This window comes from Nycticebus coucang, chromosome 13 (genome assembly GCF_027406575.1).
Source record: "Nycticebus coucang isolate mNycCou1 chromosome 13, mNycCou1.pri, whole genome shotgun sequence".
Lineage (NCBI taxonomy): Eukaryota > Metazoa > Chordata > Mammalia > Primates > Lorisidae > Nycticebus > Nycticebus coucang.
In genome coordinates, this window is record NC_069792.1 from 25,089,991 (window position 1) to 25,101,704 (window position 11,714).

At 37.0% G+C, this 11,714-nt stretch overlaps 1 pseudogene across 1 annotated transcript; it reads right to left on the reverse strand.

Moving 5' to 3' along the window:
* Positions 1–6,585: 6,585 nt before the first annotated feature.
* Positions 6,586–7,852, reverse strand: LOC128563624 (dnaJ homolog subfamily A member 1-like; annotated as a pseudogene). Its single transcript, XR_008373841.1, has one exon. The product of XR_008373841.1 is annotated as a dnaJ homolog subfamily A member 1-like (transcript).
* Between the last annotated feature and the right edge of the window lie 3,862 nt (positions 7,853–11,714).

Below are 11,714 nucleotides of genomic sequence, written 5' to 3' on the forward strand. Positions count from 1 at the left end.
AATGTTCTGTAGATGTCTGCTAAATCCAAATGTTGGATGGTTAGGTTTAAATCTAAAGTGTCTTTGCTCAGCTTCTTATTGGAGGATGGATCCAAAGGAGTGGTGAAATCTCTGACTATTATGGAGCTGGAGGAAATCAAATTGCTCCTGTCTGTTAGAGTTTCTCTTATAAATTTAGGTGCATTCTGGTTGGTTGCATAAATATTCATAATTGAAATCTCATCATATTGAGTATTACCCTTAACAAATATGAAGTGACCATTCTTATCCTTCCTTACTTTTGTTGGTTTAAAGCCTATTGTGCCTGCAAATAGAATTGCAACACCTGCTTTTTTCTGATTACCATTTGCCTGAAATATGGATGACCATCCTTTCACCCTGAGTCTATATTTATCTATTAAGGTAAGATGTGACTCTCATATGCAGCAAATATCTGGCCTGAGTTTTTGTATCCAGTCAGCTAACCTGTGCCTCTTTAGAGGACAGTTTAAGCTGTTCACATTAATGGAGAATATTGATAAGTCTGGTAAAATTTTGGGTATCATGTTTTTCGAAAGTCCAGTGGACGTTTTTAATCCTTTCGCCAGTGTGGAAGTTGGAGTTTGATGAAAAGTTTCTGAGTGAGTTTACTTTTATGGTAGAGGATTGGGCTGGTCATTATGGAGGATAGGTCTGAGAATATTCTGAAGAGCTGGTTTGGTTATGGCAAACTTTTTCAACATATGAATATCATTAAAGTATAATTTCTCCATCATAAGTGAAACTCAGTTTAGCTGGATACAGGATCCGTTGTGAAAGTTATTTTGTTTTAGGAGATTAAAAGTTGATGACCACCCTCTTCTGGCTTGAAGTTTCAGCAGAGAGATCTGCAGCCATCCTAATATTCTTCCCTTTTTAGGTTATGGAATTCTTATGTCTGGCTGCTTTCAGAATTTTCTCCTTCATATTAACTTTAGTGAAGTTAATTATGCTATGTCTGGGGGATGTCTTATTCAGATTGAGTCATGCTGGGGTTCTGAAACTGTCATCTATCTGAATGTCAGAATCTCTTGGCATGTCTGGAAAATTCACTTTCATAATTTCATGGAGATGGGGCTCTGAGCTTTGTGAGGCCACTCATCACTTTCAGGGATTCCAATGAGGCAGATATTAGCCTTCTTTGAATTATCCCACAGCTCTCTAAGAGAATGATCCGTTTTTGTTCTCCATTTCTCTTCCTCTTTGAGAAGTTGGGAGCGTTCAAAAGCTTTGTCTTCAATGTCAGAGATCCTTTCTTCTGCTTGCTTCATTCTGTTACTGAGGGATTCTTCTGTATTTCTCAGGTCTTTGAGGACTGCAAATTCTTGCTTCAGTGCATCAAAATCTTTGTGGTTTTGTCTTTAAATTCGTTTAATTCTTGAGACAACTTTTGAATTTCTCCTGGAATTTCTAATTCCAACTTTTGAATTGCTGCTCGAATTTCTAATTCCCAATTTTCCTCCATTTTATTAATCTTGTTTGCAATCCAAATTCTGAATTTGATTTCTGACATCTCAGCCAGCTGTTTATGAATGGGATCTTCAGTTACATCTGCCATATGTTTCCTTTGGGGGGGGGGTTGATCTATTCTGGTTATTCATGTAACCAGAGTTTTTTCTCTGATTCCACATGATTATTTTACATCATTTGACTTTTCCCCTGGAGCTTTGTCAAGGACCCATACAGTGCTATGGCCTGAGAAACTAGGGACCTGTTTGGTGTGTTGAGGCTAAGCGGTTCTGTCTTGCTTTCAGTTGGTCTCTGTCTGACCCTAGTGAAACAGTTACTCTGGGTTGAAGTCTCAGCTATGGAGAAATACCAGCAATTAAGTCACCCTGCCCTCCACAGGCAACAATTGGAAAAGGAAATTCAAACCTTCCTACAACCAGACACCGAGGGAACCACTTGAATAGTCCTTGGGCGATTGGCTCAGTTCAAAAGGTCCAAATCAATTGTCTCAGTCATCACCTGTGTCAGGTGGGAGAGCTTAAAATGTCTCTGGCAACTGAATCACAGGGGTCTGTTGACAACTTATATATGACTTGTTCTGCTGTTCCGTGAAGTGAGGAGGACCCACCCAGCAAATAGATTAGTCTGAGAAGATTGATGCCTCCTTCCCCACCTTGCACCTCTGTCACACTCAATCACTGATAGCCCTGCAGGGCTGTGACCCTATTGCCTCCAGTGGGCAGATACTCCAGGGGTTTGCACCTGCGTGAGTCACAAGGAAATCTATATGTGCTCAGCCAGGCCACTGCTCTCTGTCTCTATTCAGCAGGGAGAGGTGAGGCCTGACAACCTCGGGCACTTGATGGAGGCTGGGGGGGTGTTCACTCAGTTCCAGCCCTGCCCCTGATTGATGTTAATGACAGAACAGAACAACTTTGTGGGAATTTGTTTCTGTCCCTGCTAAATTCCCCTGCAGAAGAGAAGCTGTTTTGATTTCCCAGAACCTGTGCCTCAGGCCCTATCTTTACTCCTGCAGGTTTGTATTCACAGCACAGTTAGCTGTCTAGCCTCGTGCTTGTTCTTGTTGAATGTAAAAATTGGGGTTAGGTAAAATAGCCAACCTGAGGATTTAGCAAAACACCAAACTCATTGAGGCCAAATGAGCAAATAGACAGATGAAAAGGCTACCAGACATACAAGCCCACAGATGCACAAACAATCTGAAACACATGGACATACAGACAACAACAAAAACTACAATATAAGTAATGATAATAGTAAGATAATTGAAAATAAGGTAAAAAACAAAGCGAACAAACAAAAAAACCTCTGAAAATCTGATGTAAGCTCTCTAGAAACCATAAGAAGGGAAAAAGAGGAAGAGAGAAGGGAAAAAGGAGGGAAAAAAAGTGATGTTCATAAAAAAGTTAAAATGGAAGAAAGAAAAAATAAAAATAAAAATATATAAAAATAACAATAATTATAAAAAAATTGACAATAGCTCCTCCAAGAAAGCGATGAGGAAAAGAAAAGAAAAAAAAAGGCACCAACCACAAAAATAGTATTCTTGTAAATATGTAGACATATACATCTATATGTACTACTTAGGGATCAACTTTCGTAGGAAAATATTTATAATGCAATATACTTTCTGAACACCAGGTGGCGCTGTTAGTGGTTCCCAGACTTATACCTGGTTCACAGTTTACACTGTTACCATGGTAATCACCCTACCTTGCCGATTGCCACTTTGGAATTTCTGTAAAAGTTTGTTACCTAATTATTGTCCAACCTCAGCTGCTCTGTTCCAGACAGCAATCCTATCTGACCTCCCAACTCAGTGCAAGAGTCCACGCTTCACAAATGCAATTGGCTGTGGGGGAGGGTGCTGGTTGCTGCCGGCTTTAGCTGCTGTGGGCTCCTGCGGCTGCAGCTCACGGAGACCTTATCCTCAGTTTTTGTGGCTTAAAGTCTCACTTTTGAATCTGGACTTTTTAGTCCAGCCACCCGCCAGTTCACACCAATATTCCCCACCAGGAATAGTCCATTCTATTTAATCACTCCTGTTATTCTGAGGGAAGGTGTCCACCATTTCGGACAATTCAAAATATTTGTTTCCTGGGCAGGATCCCTTCCCTTCAATTTTCCATCGGGTTGCCTAGCCCCTTGTGGCTCTAAGCGGGACCCCTTTCAGGTAGGTAAACTTGGCTCAGGAATAAATTTTCATCAACTGGGTTTTGCCAGGAATTGCAAGATGCTGTCCTCCTTGAGGGAGGGGCCTGCCACCCAGCAAAGCCGAGCAGGGAAAATCTCTACAACAGAGTCCGTGGTTTTAAATTACACCTCATATACAGCAATCCGCCAATTCACTGCACGTCTCCAGCTGTCTGTCCACACCAGCAATCCATGCGGGGGAAAAGGTCCAGATCTCCCTTCCTCTCACCTGATGACCTGAGAAGTGGGCTACACTTTCGTCCTGTCCGCCATCATGCTCCGCCTCCTGTATTTTTCTTGAAACAGGATCCAAAGGTTTTGTTGGATTCTTAATGTTGTCTGTGTAAAGCCTCCTGCCTATCCAGTCTTGCAGTGAAAGTTAATAATCACTGGTTTGGTCATTCCTGGATGTAACTGGATATGTCTAGAAATTAGCAATAAAGTTTATATCTGTTTACCAAAAAAGGGACTATTCCCAGACTTTTTAAGGACTAGACATGAGAATGTCTTAAATATTTTTGAGGCACATATATTTTTATAGATTCTCTGGTGTGATGCTGAGAACCACTTTATGAGATGAATGAATAAGATGTTATAATTCCTAATATCCTGTACTGAGAACTGGAGAAGTCAGGGCTTAGTGGTTCTTAATCTGATCTGTACATTACTTTGGAACTTTGAAAAAATGTGATTGCTAGGCTCCCCCTCCAAAGATTCTGATTCACTTTGTTTGGAGTGGATCTTGGTTATATGCATGTTATAAAAAGTTCCTGAAGTGATTTTAATATGCAACTTAGTTTGGGAACCTGAGTTAGGTTAGCTGCTATAAGGACGGAGCTTGTGTTTGATCTAGCTGGAATTTGAACCCCTGTCTTCAGAGATGAGATTATTGCATCTTTTGTTATGCAACTCTGTCAGTTAGACAACTACGTAATGAGGTTAGTAAAGTAAGCTAGAGTGCTGTGGTGTCAGCTCACAGCAACCTCCAGCTCTTGGGCATAGGTGATTCTCTTGCCTCAGCCTCCCAAGTAGCTGGGACTACAGGCGCCCACCACAACACCTGGCTATTTTTTTGTTGCAGTTTTTGGCTGGGGCTGGGCTTGAACCTGCCACCTTTGGTATATGGGGCTGGCACCCTACTCGCTGAGCCCTGGGCACCACCCAGAACAGAAACAATTTTTTAAAGAACTTGAGAAGTAATAGGATACCCCAAAGAGGAATTTTTGAATAAAACTACTCAACAATGAATGACACCATAAATGAAAGAAGGAATAAAAATTGCTAAATAAGAACTATCATTAATTCTAGAAAAATGTTAAAACTTTAGACAAAATGTTAAAAGAAAGTCAAGATGAAATCAAATTTAGTATAGGTAGTAATTGTCAAAAAGATAACTTTATTCAAAACTTTTAACTAGATGTTTTTTTCTGTGATTTAAAAATCTGCTACTTTGTTGCAGTGGCTAATATTAGGTACATCTGTCTGAAATCTGTACTGGCTTGCTAAAACAAAGAAGGAAAGAAACTCAGAACATGGAAAAGTTTTATGGTCTTTGTTTCTAACATCTGTGCCTGTTCTTTTTTGATTTCAATTGATTGATTTCCCCCTTCATTTTGGGTTATATTTCCTTTCCTTTTTGCATGTCTGATAATCTTTGACTTTATTCCAGACATTTTGAATCTTATCTTTTCTAGTGTTGGATTTTTTTTTTTTTTGTATTTTTAGAAATATCTGGACCTTTTTTCCAGAGAAAATAACCCATTGCATGGGTTATGAATTTTGAATTTTTTTGAATTATGAATTTTTTTTTGTCTAGTTGAAAGGAACAAGAGGTCTTCCTTTAACACTTTCAGACGGTTTCACCAACATTTGGTAACTCCCTCACATGCATGCGTTCTTCAGTGCTCTGTTAAATACTCAAGGGGGCTCTCAGATCTCCCAGGTTCTTTCTCTTCTCTGTGCAATTTGCTCCTGTCCAGTAATCAATCCTGTGAACTGTAGCCAACTTGATCTCCCCAAAGGCTCAGCTCCTTCTCTTAAACTCAGAGAGTCTGTTGGATTCCACCTGGCTTGCTCTATCCTATATCTTAGCATGGGATGTCCCTGAAGGAAATAAGTGGGGCAATTACAGGGCTCATCTTGTTTGTTTTCTGTCCCTCGGGGATCACTATCCTTCATTGCCTGGTGTGTATTCTCTTGAAAACCATTGTTTTATATGTTCAGAGTTTTTGATTAATTCAGGTGGGAAGATAAATTTGTTTTTTCTTTCTTCATTTTGGATGAAAGTGAGAGTCCAGAAAACTAAATCTAAAAATTGTTAGCCAACACATATTTAATCATTTCATTTGTAACATTTTAAAAGTCATTCCTCATCTATTTATAGGGTATCAGATAAAAAAAATGAAAGAGTAATTGAAAAACATTGCATTGGGTTAGAGAAAATAATTTATGCAGTGACTATTGTGTCATAAGTTCTTCATTTTGTTTTGTTTAATTCTTAATAATTCAATGAAGTACAGGTGTGTGTTAAAGTGAGACCTGGGACATAGGTCTGACTGGCCCTAAGGCTATATTCTTTCCACAATATTCCTTGCTGTTTTCTAAAATACAGAGTGGCGTTTATAAATACTTGTTGTTTGATTATAGTATAAGGTTTATATGAATAAAGGTATTCATAAAATATTCATCAACATTTATAAATACTTGTTTGATTATAGTATAAGGTTTATATGGCTAAAGAGATTCATAAAATATTGAGAATTTTAATGCAAAGTTGTCTAGGAACTGAGCCAGTTTGATTTTTTCCCTCAATTTATTCCTAGCTATTTGTATTTATACAAGCTTCTTTACTGTAGAGACCAAACCTCTTTTTTTTTTATATTTGCATTTATTCTTCATTTAACCTTTAAAACACTACTATAGTTGAATATTAAAACAGAAACAATAGCAAGTAGTGAGCATATTATGATTACAGTCCTTCACTCATTCGTTACTGCACAAAAATGCCAGCATGAGTGTCATTCACTGGTCTCATTAAGAAGTTTGACACTGAACACCACCTCTGGGATGATGTTCATCATCCTCATATGCTTCTCCATTGTCATGGCGCCGTCTTTCCTGATTTGGATCAAAGTCCACCAGTTCTACTTGATCCATTTCATCAGTCTCTTCTACTTCCTTCCTCTCTGGTAGAAGTTTTTCCAGCAATGAGAGTTTATCAGGATAAAGAAAGCCATTTTCAGGAAAGTTTACCTTAAATTCGATGATTAGGCGACCCTTTTCATATGGTCTACGATAAATTGGCACGCCTTCATTTAGCACACACTTGGTATCTCCATGCTTGACAATCTGACCGAGTAAAAACAGCATGGTCCTTCCGATCTAACACAATGATAATATCTCCTGGCTCCAATCCTGGTTCTTGGTCTCCTTCACCATGGAATGTTATCTTCTGGCCATCTTTCATGCCTTTGTCAATATGAACTTCCAGAATCTTCTTCTCGCGAACTATCTTCCTTCCATTGCAGCTTTTACATCTATCTTTAGGACTGATCCGTTCTCCATGGCCCTGGCACTCCATGCACACAGACTGAATTTGTTGAACCATTCCAGGTCCTATCTGATGAATTCTTATTTGCATTCAGTACCTCTGCAATTGGGACAGCACTCTACTGCTCCTTTTTTGCCACCTCAGCCTTCACATTTGTCGCAAATCACATTCTTTTGCAGAGCCAGTTTTCTTGTGGCACCATTATATAAATCTTCTAAGGTAACTGAGAGCTGATGTACCACATTTTTACCTCTCCTTTCTCTCTGCATCCTTCCTCCTCCTCCAAAAAACATATCAAAGATGTCCATGGGGGAACCAAAACCACCACCTGCTCCACCCTCTTTAATCGCCTGTTCTCCTCCTTTGTCATATAATTCCCTTTTCTTCGCATCAGAGAGAACTTCATAAGCTTGAGAAATCTGTTTAAACTTCTCGCCTTCATTTGGATTCTTATCAGGGTGGTACTTCAAGGCCAGTTTTCTATATGCCTTCTTCAATTCTTCGTGAGTGGCATTGGGTTTGACTCCCAAAACATCATAGTAAGTGGTTTCTTTCACCATTTTCTACAGCCGGTGAGAGGCAGAGGCCCACGCAGTGGAGCGGAAAGGAGCGCTTAGTTGTGCACTGAGACCAAACCTCTTAATACTAAATTCATAGTTCACCATTTGGGCTGCAATCAATCATTCAAGTTTTACTAACTTTATCACTTATCAAAGCATGCCAACTGAAATTTCAGTTCCTGGAAGCTGTTCTTGTTCTCATTTTGGTGTCTTTGTTTGTGTTATTTTGTGTAAGATAGTGTGCTCTGCAATGTAGTGGGCAGGCTGTGACTATCTTTTTCTCCCTCAGAGACTCCTGGGCTCCCTCATCCTGCACATGTTGAAATCACCTCACATTCCAACGTCCTGTTCTGCAGGAAGTTTTCCTCAGTGCTTTCAATTGGAATAAATCTCTCTCTCTTCTTTTTCCCCTTGGATCTTATAGTATAATGTTAATCAAACTTCCTTTTGCATTAAAATCCATTAATGCTTTTATTAAACATTTAATTCCCATTATGTGTATAAAACCTTTCTTATTTTCTCCACTAAATCATAGCAGGATTTAGGCATAGGTAGGAATAGCTCTTATTCCTTCCAACCAGATAAGAAAAAAATTCATAATTTTTTATGAATGGGACATAGGCTACAATACTCAGAAGATTCTTGCCTTTAAAGTGGAGAACAATTAGCCTAAGACTAATTGTATTGCTATTTTTTTGTTGTTGTTGTTGTTCCTGTAAGAGACAGCAAATAGCTGACATACTTAACATTTAACAAGAACTTGATTTGCTGGTGAGCTGGCATTAGCTGGCTATATTTACTCCTATCAGATTCTGAGTGGCTTGTCTGACATTACCCAGAAACATTATCAATTAACATTTACATAAATCAATCCCATTTTTCTCTCCTAGAAACATAGGTCATTGTCCACATGAAAAGCAGATAAATGACAAATCAATGCCTGTGTTTCGGAACTTCTGCTCTAGTAACTTTTAGTTAGTTTTTGCATTTGAAACTGCCATTGATTGCTTTTGTTACTGTGTCTTAGTTCTGGCCCTCATGATTATCAGGCATGTTGGCTCCTTGTTATATCCTAATTTCATTGCATTAGAAGAGCAGTGAGTTCCCTGGGGCCGTGCCTTCCTTCCCCAACAAAGTTGTGTAGTCTGTAGTTTAAGTTGCCATGATTTGTTTGCCATATTTTACATGAGGGATAACCAACAAACAGACAGACTTTAATATTAATTAGCTGTGATACACAATACAGACACACTAAATTCTACCCAGGGAGGAACTCTGTAATTTGACTAAAAGCTTCAGGGGTTAAGCTGGGAAACAATGTCACTGTTCACTGATTTGATTCCTTAGGGCGTTTCATCATGAATCATTGAAAAGTTTCCCATTCATTGTGGTCTTATGACATTTAGGAAAGAATTGGAAATAGGTTGTGATTTTCCTGTTTAAGCGTTCCCCTCTAATTTTATGAAATTACTCACAAATTTTGTTAGGAAATCTAGAGTGGGAACAGTTGAGGAGGTAATACTTGGAAAGAAGATACTTTGAAAACAGTGTTTGTGTTTTGGGGACCTATAAAGAGAAAAATGGCTACAACTTGACCTTGAAAGGAAATTTTAGCACTTTATGAATAATTAAGTAATTTGTACTGAAGGAAATTTCTATTGAGGAAAAAATTATTTCTGATAGTCAAAGAATTCAAACTCACACAAAGAAATAAAGAGCACCAGAAATGGTTTTCTAATTATTTATATCCCTCTAAAAGACAATTGACTGCTTAAGTATATTATCAGTGCATCATGATGTCATAGTGCATGTGTAACAACAAAAGCACAGAACAAGAAGCAAGAATACTGTTATAAGGCACTTACATAATGTGAAAAATGACCTAATATCATTTGAGAGTAGATTGTGATAACTTAAAAATTTATGCTCTAAATCCTAGAAGACAGGATTTCTATGTGAAATCATAAAACCCCCAAATTAATCATAAAGAAGACAAAAAAATAGTACAAATTGAACCTTACCAATAATCATATCAAATATAAAGGTCTAAAAATTTGAACAAGAAAACAAAAAATAGGCAGACTGGATAAAAAGGATTCAATTCTATACAGCCTATAAAAAACCTACCTTAAATATAATGACCCAGATAGAACAAAAGTAAAAAAGAGGAGAAATATTTATTTGCTAACACCTATAAAAAGAAAGCTGTAGTGGCTATATTACTATCAAAGTAGATTTCAGAGCAGAAAAATAATATCCACGATAAGATGATTATTTCACAATGATAAAGAGAGAAGATTCTTTAAGAAGACATAACAGTCCAAAATATTATGCACCTAATAACAGAGCTTAGAAATACACAAAATTAAAGAAATGAGAAAGAGGGAAATCCACAATTTTATTCAAGGATTGAATTCTTCTCTCTCCATAATTTACAGGAAAAAGAGACTAAAAAATTCTGTGAGGATATTGAAGTCTTACTAACCCTATCAGGTTGACTTTATGAATCTTTAGAGAAAACTGTATCCAAAAATACGAGAGTAGACATTCTTTTCAACTCATGTGTTGTGGGTATGCAACGTGTATTGCACACTGAATATTTTATCAAGGTAGAACATATTCTGAGTCATAAATCAAGATCAGTAGATTGAAAAGGATTCAAGTCACACAAAGTATATTGTTAAACCACACATTAAATGAAAAATCTTATAAAAATCTTCCATATATTAGGAAAGTATGAATACATTTCTAAATAAACTGTAGGTCAATAAAATCAATTAGAAAGTATATAAACTGAATGAAAATGAAAATACAACATATCAAATTTTGTGGGATGCAGTCAAAACAATACTTAATGGGAAATTTATGACACAACTACCTGCATTTATATAGAAGAAAGGTCAAAAATCAATCATCTCAGCTTTCATCTTAAAAAAAAAAACAAGAATAAAGGGCAAATAAAATCCAAAGTAAATATTTATGTTACAAAACATAGATAATAAAACTGAAACATAAATGAATGAATTAAAAATTAGAAAAGTAGATAAAACAAAAGCTTATTTTTTCTGAGACCAAGAAAATTAACAAAATTTAGCTAGTCCTAAGAGGATGAAAAAAGTGATGATGCAAATTACCAGAATCAGGAATGAGAGAGGTGAGGTTACTACAGAGCTTGTAGATACCAAAAGGATAATAAACGAATATCATTTTAAAAAGTCTGTCAATATATTTGGCTACTCTCAGGAAAAGAACAAATACCTTGAAAGATTAAAATTAACAAAGTTTACTCAATAAGAAATAGACAACCTTAATATTCCCATATTTAGTAAAATAAGTGAATTGTAGTTAGTATTCTGGAGTGGTGAGGTGTACTGTCATGACCAAGTATGATATTTTTGATATTCATGATTCTGAGATCAAAATAGCTATGCCATTTGTGATGAGAAAGTACATGTGCTTTAGGCCAGTGACAATGACTATATTTCTCTCATCAGCAGGAGACATTAAACTGGGTGGGAAGTAGATAAGAAACCACAGGAAGCCTGATGGCAGGGATTGGACTTTTATGCCATTATCAGGGTTTGTTGACCTGGTGTTGAAGTTTTCCTATGTGATGGTCAGATCTGGTTAGAAGTTATAGGCTATGAATTAGGTGTATATTAGTTATGCACTGAATTTTAGAAATTTCCATGGTACATAAATTTAACTAATAGAGACAGTAGTTTTATTTTATTTTTTATTTTTATTTTTTCTCTTTTTTTTTTACCTTTTTTATTTTTTATTCAATCATAACTGTACATTAATGCATTTATTCGGTGCAATGTGCTGATTTTATATACAATTTGGAATGCTTACATCAAACTGGTTAACATAACCTTCACCTCACTTACTTATTTGTTGTGTTAAGACATTTATACTCTACT